Source organism: Gorilla gorilla, chromosome 18, assembly GCF_029281585.2.
Source record: "Gorilla gorilla gorilla isolate KB3781 chromosome 18, NHGRI_mGorGor1-v2.1_pri, whole genome shotgun sequence".
NCBI lineage: Eukaryota > Metazoa > Chordata > Mammalia > Primates > Hominidae > Gorilla > Gorilla gorilla.
This window is the reverse complement of record NC_073242.2, coordinates 118,809,403-118,820,328: the sequence shown is the minus strand read 5'-3', so window position 1 is coordinate 118,820,328 and position 10,926 is coordinate 118,809,403. Positions and strand designations below refer to the sequence as shown.

The following is a 10,926-nucleotide window of genomic DNA, read 5'->3' as shown; positions in this document are numbered from 1 at the left end:
ATAAGCTGGGGTCCCTCCAGACAATGGAATATTTTTCAGTGCTAAAAAGAAAGGAACTGCCAGGCTGTGAACAGGCAGGGAGGAATCTTAGATGCCGCTAGGTGAAGAAGCCCATTGGAGAAGGCTGGATACTGTGTGATTCCAACTCCATGACATTCAGGAAAAGGCAAAACCATGAAAACAAGAAAGATCAGCAGCTGCCGGAGCTGGGCAGAGGGTGACTGGCAGGAGCACAGAGTGCAGGGAGGGTGAGTGGCAGGAGCAAGGAGGGCAGGGAGGGTGCGTGGCAGGAGCATGGAGGGCAGGGAAGGTGAGTGGCAGGAGCACAGAGGGCAGGGAGGGTGAGTGGCAGGAGCACGGAGGGCAGGGAGGGTGCGTGGCAGGAGCAAGGAGGGCAGGGAGGGTGCGTGGCAGGAGCAAGGAGGGCAGGGAGGGTGCGTGGCAGGAGCACAGAGGGCAGGGAGGGTGAGTGGCAGGAGCACGGAAGGCAGGGAGGGTGCGTGGCAGGAGCAAGGAGGATTTAGGGGCCCAGGAAGCTGCCCTGTGATACTGTAATGGGGATCGTGTGCCATGATTCATCTGTCAGCACCCACAGAATGTTCTCAGTAGTGGAACTGGAGGGCAAGGGAGGATGGAGAGAAGGAATATGGTAATTGTTATCTGGTCTATTTTCTGAAACCTGCTGCTCTTAAAAATAGTTTATTAATTAAGAAAAAATTAGAGGGATGCTGGCTTGCTTGGCAGAGCACTGATTCTTTTAAGTCTGTGAACCAAAAATTTTTTTTTTTTTTTTGAGACAGAGTCTCGCTGTGTCTGCAGTGGCACTAGCTCAGCTCACAGCAACCTCCACCTCCCAGGTTCAAGCGATTCTCTTGCCTCATCCTCCCGAGTAGCTGAGCTTACAGGCACCCACCACCACGCCCGGCTAATTTTTGTATTTTTAGTAGAGATGGGGTTTTGCCACGTTGGCCAGGCTGGTCTTGAACTCCTGACCTCAGGTGATCCACCTGCCTCGGCCTCCCAAAGTGCTGGGATTAGAGGCGTGAGATACCGCGCCCAGCCCAAAAATAAAACTCTAAGCTCCCCAACCAAGTGAATGGAACCCTCTTCTCAGCCAAGAGGATTCCAAAGTAAACCTGAAAAACAAGTTCAGGCTGTGATGGGAAGTGGGGGTCGGACACGTCTCTTTATACCCCCCTCCCTATGGAATTCAGGCCCAGCTGACCAGCACCCACATCAAAACTGAGACTTTAAGACTGACAGCACAGGCTGTTTGTAGCAATAAGACACCAAATTCCAACCCGAGTCTAGTATAACATCACATGACAGGGAGCAGGTCCTGGAAGGAATAGAGTGTTTGACATAATTTTAAACGGCCCCACAAAGCTGTCTCTTGTGGGGAAAATCCACATTCTGTAGAGAATCCTCTTCCCTTTCCAGGGCTTTTTCTGATGCTGGAGAGATGGGCTTAGCGTCTAGCACATTTCAAAGGCCTCAATAGGAGACATTTGCCATCTATTGCCTTGAAGGGCAGCCCCCTATGAGATTTCTTCTACAGAATAAGAACTTTGGTCTCCACAACCCCTTATCTTAATCTAGACACTCCTTTCTATTGAGTCCAGGTGATCAGATAATAACTCTCTCAACCAATTGCTAATCAGAAAGTCTTTGAACCCACCTGTGACCAGGAAGCCCCTCCTCACCTTGAAGTCGTCCCGCCTTTCTGGGCAGAGCCAACGTACATCTGTCAAGTATTGACTGACTCTGCCTGAACCTCCTGTCCCCGTAGTGTATGAGCTCACGCTGTGGCCCAACCCCCTGCGGCACATGTCCTCAGGACGCCCTGGAGCTGTGTCACGGGTCATGCTCCTCACATCTGGCTCAGAATAACTCTCTTCAAATACTGTATGGAGTTAGATGTTTTATTCAGCAACAAGTCTTCATGGGGAACTACGCTTTGGTGTCTTTCTCTTCTCAGATACTGAATTCCTTGAAACGTTGACCTCCAAGATGCTAACTCAGGTGGGAGGAATTCAAGACAAGGAAGGAGCCTCTTTTGGGTTCTGGTTCCGGTCCCGCTACTGAAAACCCCTGATACAGTTCAAGGAGTGCGACAGCACTAGTTTCAAATCCAGATTTGCAGCCTGGTCTGGCATGGAGAGGTTTTACTCTTGGGAGGCCCAGGAGAGGCAGAGTCTCTGGGCCAGGGAGGGCTGGTGTCCACGGCACTCCCGGTTCCGGGCTCCAGGTGTGTTGGGGGAGGGTGGCCACTCAAAGGAGACAGCCTCAGAAGGAGGGCACTGGGGACCCAGGTACTGCTGAACCCAAAGAAATGAGCTGTTAAAAAGGAGAGAAATGTGTGCGGAAGCCCGGAGCTCCATGGGCAGGGAGGGCTGTGAGGGGAGCCAGGGACCAAGGAGAGACCCCGGGGCTTCGACACTGCCAGTCAGGACCCTCTCCATCCCTGGAGGGGCCCGGTGCAAAATGAAACCATGGGATCCCTTGTCAACCAGTCTCAAGAATTTCAGCAGCAGCCCCAGCACCGGGCCTTCCCAAGCCAGATCCCACACCAGAAGGCCGGGGCCCTGCAGGACCCGAGCTTGGCGGCATCCCTCTCCTTCCCAAGTCTAGGCACCTGGAAAGGGGCGAGGAAGGGCGGAGCCGCCCCCCCGCACATCCCTTCACACCCTTCCCAGGGCCAAGGGGGAACATTACAGCTTCTGCGTGAATTCCTGTTTTCCTCCCTTCCTGTGAGTCAGGCACGATTGCTTGCACTGCGTCCGGCCGCCCCAGGCTTTATCTGATGGGAACGAGGCCTGGCCTAGGGCCTGAGAAGCTGCAATGGGAAAGACAAACACGGGCAGTGGGGCCCTCTGCTCTGTGACGAGAGCACTGCCCCATTGGTGCAGGGACGCTGTGTCCAGCCTCCCCATCGGAGACACTCTGAGGGGACCCTGGAGGTCGTCCAGCTCCAGAAGAGCGCGCCCAGCTCCCCACGGGATGCGTCCAAGCTGGTCCCCTCAGGCACCCCCGGTGGATGATCCACAGGCTGTGTCACGGTCAGCCCTGGTCCGCGCTGCGAGATGGGAGGTGGGAACTGGCTTAGCCTGGCTCCGGCTCCGGTTCCCCTCCCTGGCTTCGTCCTCAGCATTAATTGTTTGCGCCGTTCTGAGCTAAAGGTCTTCTCCCTGCCCCTCAAGATCACACAAGGTCACACAAGTTTCTTGGCCCTTACAAAGTCTGGCTGCTGCAGATGTTAACCCCCATCCCATCTATAATATAGGAAGCTGACAGTTCTTAAATCCTTCAGCTCACTCAAGAGGGAGGCCACGACCCACGTGCCTGCATGCTAAGCTTTCCATGGGGGCCTTACTAGAAAAACACAGCGATCTCAGAAGATCAAAGAAGTTGGTGCTACGTTCACAACCACCTCCTCGGGGACTGCTGAGACCCAGCGGCTTTTGTATACAGGGCTTCTCCTCTGGGTTCAGAAGTCCATGGCCCTTCCAATCACCCAGCGCCTGCAGCCCACACAAAAGCCAGTGAGCTCATCCCAATAGGAAAAAGATAATTTCATCGTTTAAAAAAGCACTTAAACAGCAAAAGTTCCTGTGGAAACCACATGTGGAAAACCCACTGACAAACAGGCCAAATCCCTAAACCAAGGTTCAAATTTCAGGGGCTTCAGACGGGGCTGCGGGCGAGAGAGCAGGGTATTAGGGCTGAACGTCCACCAGCAACCAAGAAGGCGGCTGCACGGCACTCACCAAAGCGCTCACGCACAGGAGGCACTCATGGGCTTCCCGCATCCTCTACGTCCCCATCGGGATCCTGAAACGGTTCTGCCTCCAGGCACCTCGGCACAGCCAGGCCAGCCCATCACGGCCCCAAAACATCTGCCTTCCACTGGTGGGAGAGTGGGAGAGTCATGGGGCTGAGGTTTTGGGATCCTGTTTCATGCCCAGGCGGCCCTAAGCCTAATCAAACTCCCTCACCAAAACCGAACCCAGTCAAGGCCAGCTGCTATACATTTGGGCGCCTTCCCTCCCGCAGAAACCTCCAGAACACGGCATCCAGTAGCCCCCTGCTGCCTGGGGCCCATCCAAGGTGGCCTGGCCAAATTTCCAAGAGGAATAACAAAGTGAGCCCACGGCCCAGGCCAGGAAGACGGCAATGATGTTCAGGTTCCCAGGTGGCCCCCAGACTTTGGACACAGGCAGGGACAAAAGGGATTGACAAACCACTGGCCATGGTGGGGCTGCCCCAGTGCTGAAGGTTGGCGATTTCCTCCCAAGCCCCACAATGAAAACAGAAGCAGAAACGAGGCTACACACACAAAGAACCCGGCGGGGACGGCTCTCTGGCACTGTGGGAGGGGAGATGCTTGCCGCGGTGCCCACAGCCTCTTTCTCACCAGGCCACAGCAGCGGTTCATCCAGCCTTCACACGGCCTCAGTTCCCCACACAGGAACAGTGAGTCTTTCGGAAGCCTCGTCCTTGAATGGGTGGAAGGAGCAGACAGAGGCTCCCCTGGGCCGTGGGAGGCTGAGCCAGCGCCTGAGGATCTGGCGGAGGAGGGAGAACCCAAGGTCAAGGGCAGCCCCACCCCAGCCAGCCTGCACCCGGCTGGAGGTGTCCATGCAGGCCTGCTAGGCGGCGGCCAGACCACAGGCCCCTCCACCTCTCAGCTCCTGGCTGCTGAGAAGGCTGGGGCGCAATACGCAACGTGCCCAGAACCCTGAGGAGCAGCTCCGAATGTCAAATAGTTGCTGGGCTCTGGAGAGGAAAAACACATTGACTTTGTTCAAGGACACATGAGTTGCAATCTGGGCAACGCTGCCAAACAAACCCGACCCAGCCCCAGGCAGGGCGTTCTCAGGGCCAGCAGAAGCCGCCGTGGCCTGTTCACTCTGCAGCTACCCTCTTGCCACAGGCTGACCCTCTCTCAGGCAGAGAGCTCCCGGACAGCCTGCTACCCACGCATCACTGCACCCAGGGCACCTCTTCTCAAAACAAGGACAGTGTTAACTGGGACAGGAATGATTTCCGCAAAGGCCAGGCCTAATCAGGATGGAGGAAAGATGCTGGGGTTTCTCTGCTCTTTCCAGAGATTGCAGTGGCCAGTGCCTGGACACCCCCGAAAGTCCCAGGCCTGGTCCAGCTGTCCCAGGGAATTGGGAGGTGTGGTGGTGGTGGGAGGGGAGCTGTTGACGCCACCTCCCAAAGTGGTGTCTCTCTCATTGACCAGCCATATTGGTTGGGGGAGGTTCTTAAAATCTGTGTTCTAAACATCCAGGTAATCACTGAAACAGCCCGATGGCTGTGCAGGGCAATCCTTTCATCCTGCCCTCAGGGTGATGCTGGGAAAGAAGTGGCAGGACTCAGCGTGATTTCGTGCTCTAGTTTTCTTGAACCTGGGAACTGTTGCAGCCTCAGCAGGCACCTTGCCGTCAACGTTGGCAGTGCCCGGCCTTTGCGTGGTCGAGATCTGAGGGCCAGACACCCTCCTCGCACCCGCCCTGCCTTCCCTCCAGGCTCCAGGTTCAGGAGGCTGCCCGGAGGGTCCACCATGCCTGGGTCCATGCAGAGGGTGGCAGCAGGGAGACTGGGGCCGGGTGTTCATTCCCTGGCTCCTGCGGCTTGGCTGCACCCAAAAAAGCCCATCACGGGCACCTTCAGACTTTACTGTTATTGGCTCAATAATGGCCCCCAAAGATGCCCACATCCTAATCCCAGATCCTGAGAATATGTTCCCTGGTGATATTTACAGGCAGACGTGACTGAGCAGGGAGTAAGTGAAGGCTCTTGAGATGGGAGTGGCCCGGGGTTGTCCGGGTGGCTCAGTGTCATCCCAGGGTCCTTGAAGAGGGAGGCAGGGGGGTTCACAGGAGGAGGAGGTGTGAGAAGGAACACAGAGTCAGAGAGAAATGGAAAGAGGCTGCGCTGCTGGCCTGGAAGGTGGAGGAAGGGCCATGAGCCGAGGAGTGCAATGGCCTCAGAGGCCACAAAGGTAAGAAAAGGACCCTCCCCTGGAGGTCCCAGGAGGAACCGGCCCTCACACACCCTGATTTTAGCCCAGCGAGGTGTGTGCCAGACTTCTGACCTCCAGAGCTGACAGAGCTGTGAGCCTGTGGTCATCTCGTCGCAGCCCCGTGGCACTGACACACCTGTCCTCTGTGAATTCCAAGAAAGGACACCACTCCAGTCCCACCCCAGCTTTCAGGCTTAGGGCGATGGGGCTTCTCTTTCACAGGGTCCTCGGTCCCTTCACACAGGTTCCCTGAGCCCCGCCCAAACCTTTTCAGCACTGTGAAGCCCTCCTCCAGGTGCTGTCTCCCTCCTGCTGGGCTCTGACCGATGTGGTCCTGTTCCTCCCATTTGGGCAACAGTGTTGCCTTCCCCTGCTACCCTGGAAGTCCCCCAGGCAATGCCATCCATGGGTTCTGATGAGCATGAACCAATTGGCATGACCACCAGGAGCCACCGTCTCTCCAGCCCGGGAAGGGCTTGCGTGTGTTGGGGGAGGAGAGGGCACGTGCGGCTGGTCTGAGGTTTTCTCCCGTGTGGCATGTCAGATTCCCAGGACTTTTAGAGTTCCAGGCATGTGTCCTGTGTCCCTTCGCCAGAGCCTACACCAAAGGCTCTGGCCCATGGCACCTGGCACTCACCGTCCCCAGCATGCTGACAGCTCCCGCTGTGAGAGCCGGGGCCTCTGCCAGGCAGCTTGCTCCCTGTCCACAGGAGAGGCCACGGGGCCAGGGAGGGAGGCCATGGGAGCAGCCGCTTCAGCAGCGGGTGGGGACTGCGGGACAGATGCCCACTCCTTGGTACATTCCATGTTCCACTCCTCTAGGCGGGGTCCCCGGAGGCTCAGAGTTCAGTTACCCACAGCGACACCTGCTCATCAGCCCTCAAAAGCTCCTTTCCCGCTCGACTTGCCCACTCCTTGGTGCGTTCCACTCTCTGGCGGTGGGGGAGGGGTCCCCGGAGGCTCAGAGCCGTTACCCACAGCGACACCTGCTCATCAGCCCTCATCAGCTCCTTTCCCACCCGACTTGCCCACTCCTTGGTGCGTTCCACGTTCCGCTCCTCTAGGGGAGTCCCCATAGGCTCAGAGCCCAGTTACCCACAGTGACCCCTGCTCATCAGCCCTTATCAGCTCCTTTCCTGCCTGACTTGCCCACTCCCCAGGGCTGCCTGGGGTCACCCCCAAATCTTGCTCCCAAGGCCTGCCTCTGGGGGCCCAGGCCCAGAGGCCAGAGGCTGCCTCAGCAATCCTGAAGCAGACAGCAGACGGCAGCCTCAGATCAGCCCTTTCTGGCTGTTTCCAGGCTCCAGCTGAAGGTGGAAGGGTGGTTCTGCTGTGTTCTCTTCCTTGGAATTTCTGGGAAAACCACGAGCGGGACTAGAACCCAAAATCTCCATTCCATCGTCAATGAAAGCCAAAGACACCTGGACCTTGGAAACAGTCTGAGCCTTCCTGATGGAGAGCGGATGAAGACTGGAGGGAAAGGGACACCGGACTTTGGAAACAGTCTGAGCCTTCCTGATGGAGAGTGGATGAGGACCGGAGAGAAAGGGCCCTGAGAAAGTAGGCTGCTGCCCTGGATCCCAGACCCAACCAGAGTGGCACAGAGTCCTCCAGAACAGTGCGCGCCCCCGGGAGAGCCACCGGCCCTGCTGCACCTGCTGGGGTGTCCCTGCTGTTCACCCTCCCTGGGCTTCTGGACCACAGCGGGGCAGAGTGAAGGAGGAGGTGTGCACAGATGCACCATTGTTGCGGGAAGCAGTTTGTTGGTGAGGAGGGAGCTGCGGTCCTGCATGACATCCACACGCGTGACATCAGCACGCACGCGTGACATCCACACACACGCACACACACTCATCATTCAGACAGGACTAGCACAAGAACCGCAAGGAATGACCACAGAGGGTCTTGGCGGGAATGGGAAAGAAGCTGCCTCCAACCTCGTGCAGCCTCTTTTTCCTCCAGATCATCGCTAAGTCCTCCCAGGGCTGGTGTGCCCGAGAAGCAGGAGGGTTCCCGAGAGCAGCTTTTTGCTCCCAGGAGTGGCAGGTTCCTGCCGCCTGACGGGCTGCTCGTGGAGGAGGCCGGAGCCAGCACAAACGCCATGTCTTGTCGAGACCTTCACTAGAGTCTCTCCGGTTGTTTTTTTTCTCGAGAAAAATATTGGAAAATTGGTGAAAATATTTACATCGATTTTATCTCTTTATCTTGGTTTGACTTTTTTATTCTCCTTTAAGTTGATTCATTTTTAGTGAAGTGCAAAATAAATTCTCATGTTTGAAGTTTTGGAAAAGTCTGCAGTCCCGGGGAGGTGATGGGTTAAATGCTGTTTGTTGACCGTGGACTGCAGATGGCTCAGCTCTTACCTTGACAAGGACGGTCAGGACGGCAGACATGGGCGCCCGGCTGCTGTGCCTCCCTCCCCGCCTGGCTTCTGCCCGATGCTGCTGCTGAGCCCCCGAATTGCCTCACCAGACCCCGTCCACCCAGACACTGGGAGCCCCAGGCCAAACTGGTGTGTGTTGCATTAAAAATAAAAGCCATTTATGACATTTGACACAGGCAGGCCTCACAGGAGTTGTATGTGACATCTGACACAGGCAGGCCTCCCAGGAGTTGTATGTGACATCTGACACAGGCAGGCCTCCCAGGAGTTGTATGTGACATCTGACACAGGCAGGCCTCCCAGGAGTTGTATGAAAATTGTTTTCCAGGTCAATCCCAACTATTGAAACAATTCACAGGGGGAGCAAAGCAAGGCCGGAAGGAAACTCTCCAGAAGATGAGTAAGAGCTGGCTTTGGTGTCTTTTTGGTCCTTTATCTACTTTTATGTGTTTTCCAAATTTCTCATAATGAGAATATTTTGCAAAAAAACAGAAGTTGCCAGGTTTGGACACTCAGGATGAGCTTTCAAAATAAGTTACAGAAAATATTCTCCTCCCCAGGGGTGCGTCTCTGCTTTAATCAGCTTGTCTGAGAGTAAAGAGTAAACCACCATTGCCGTGCCCTCTCCTCTGCTCTGACAGGGCTGCTATAGGGCTTATCTTGGGAATCCCGCAGTAGTCCTGCGGGGCAGGTGCCATTGTAAGGCAAGGCCCCAGGACACACACCCCAGGGCCCAGACCCAGCGCCCATGCCAGGCGCCGTGTGTGCTGTCTCATGGGACCCACAGGGCGACCTGCGCAGTGGGGCCCTCATCCCGTTGCTCGGAGCCTGCGAAGCCGGCAGGCGGCACCAAGGAGTGAGGCAGGGTCCCCCTGCTCCACAGCCCACACCCTCCCAGTGAGCCAAACAGTGTCCTCCAAAGCCACGTCTTCCTGCAACCTCAGAAGGTGGGTTTATTTGGAAAGAGGGTCTTTGCAGGCGTGATCAGTTCAGCTTAGACAAGGTCATACTGGATTGAGGGCCCTAAATGCAACGGTGGGTGTCCCCATAAGAAAAGGAGGAGCCACATGAAGACATGGAAGGAAGAACGCCCTGTAACGATGGAGGCGGAGCCTGGCGGGGTGCACCTGTGAGCCAAGGTCCCCTAAGGACGGAGGCAGAGCCTGGCGGGGTGCACCTGCGTGCCGGGGAACGCCGAGGATGGGTGGCACCCCCGGGCCGGCTCCTTGATGCCAGCCCTCTGCTTTCAGGGCTGTGGGGGATGCGTTTCTGTTGTTTTAAGCCTCCGGTGTGTGGCATTTGTTACAGCGGTGACGGGAAACAAAGTCTCCATCATTGTTGGGGACGTCACCACAGAGATGAAAATATGGAAAATACGCATCAAGGCAGGCATCCTTGGGAGGGAGAAGGGGAGACGGGGACACAGGGAGACGGGGCAGTGGGGAGACTCGAGGGAGGGAGAAGGGGCGGGGGCCAGGCCGGGGGCCGGGAGACAGGGAGGAGGGGAGACGGGGAGACGGGGAGACGGGGAGATGGGGAGATGGGGAGACGGGGAGACGGGGAGAAGGGCAGACAGGGAGAAGCTGAGGGAGGGACCGGAGGCCGGTGTGGGCCTCCCAGGCCAGGAGCCAGGAGACAGAGAGAAGGGGTGGGGGCAGCCTGAGGCCAGGCACGGCTGAGTGGCGGTTGACGGGTCGTCCCGGCCTCCTTCCATCCTCCTTCCTCCCCCTTCCCCGCTTCCTCTCTCTTCCTGTGTTAGACATTGTTCCTGGCCCTGGGGAGACAGTGGGAACAAGACTAGTCAGGTGTCCGCCCTTATGTATCCCCACGACGGGCAAGGGGCTTTCAGACACAGAGGCAGCAAGCTCTGGCCGCAGGGATCCCCGCAGTGGCTGCAAAGTGTGGAGGCCCCGGCGTGGAGGAGTCACGGGTGGAAACGCGCAGGCCCCGGCGTAGAGGAGGCACGGGTGGAAACGTGCAGGGCATTTCTTGGGAATCTTTCCCGGGTGGAACACAGGGGGCTGGAATTTAAACGTGCAGCCTGTGGTGTGTGATTTCCCACACGCCCTTTGCTTTGGAACCCACGCTTCTTAACTCAGTGGTGAAGTACGCAGGGTTTCTGGCCCTCCTGAGCCTTGTCTGCCAGGGGACATTCGAGGTCTGGGAGAGCATCTGGAGCATCACCCAGCACCATCGGTGTCTGGAGGGTGACACCTGCTTTCCAGAAGGAGGGCCGCATTGGTCTCTTGAGCTGCCGTAAGGAAGGACCACAGACTAGGGTGCTGCAAAGCTTCAGGAACTCCTCTCTCCCAGCTCCGGAGGTCACAGCCCAACATCAAGGTGAGGGCAGGGCCGGCTCCTTCTGGAGGCGCTGGGAAGGGTCTGCTCCCTTCCCACCCCAGCTGTGGGAGGCCCTGACGATCCTGGGGGTCCTCAGTGGGCAGCTGCACCACGCCAGCCTCTGCCTCCCGCTGCACGTGGCCTCTCCCCTACGCCTCTCTTCTCCCAGCCT

The 10,926-nt window shown here is 57.2% G+C and overlaps 1 long non-coding RNA gene across 1 annotated transcript; it reads right to left on the bottom strand.

Moving 5' to 3' along the window:
- Positions 1–1,909: 1,909 nt before the first annotated feature.
- Positions 1,910–4,759, bottom strand: LOC129527408 (uncharacterized). Its single transcript, XR_010131630.1, has 3 exons — positions 4,415–4,759; positions 3,768–3,906; positions 1,910–2,836 (listed from the first exon to the last, which is right to left on the bottom strand). It is a non-coding gene; the product is annotated as an uncharacterized lncRNA (long non-coding RNA).
- Positions 4,760–10,926: the final 6,167 nt, after the last annotated feature.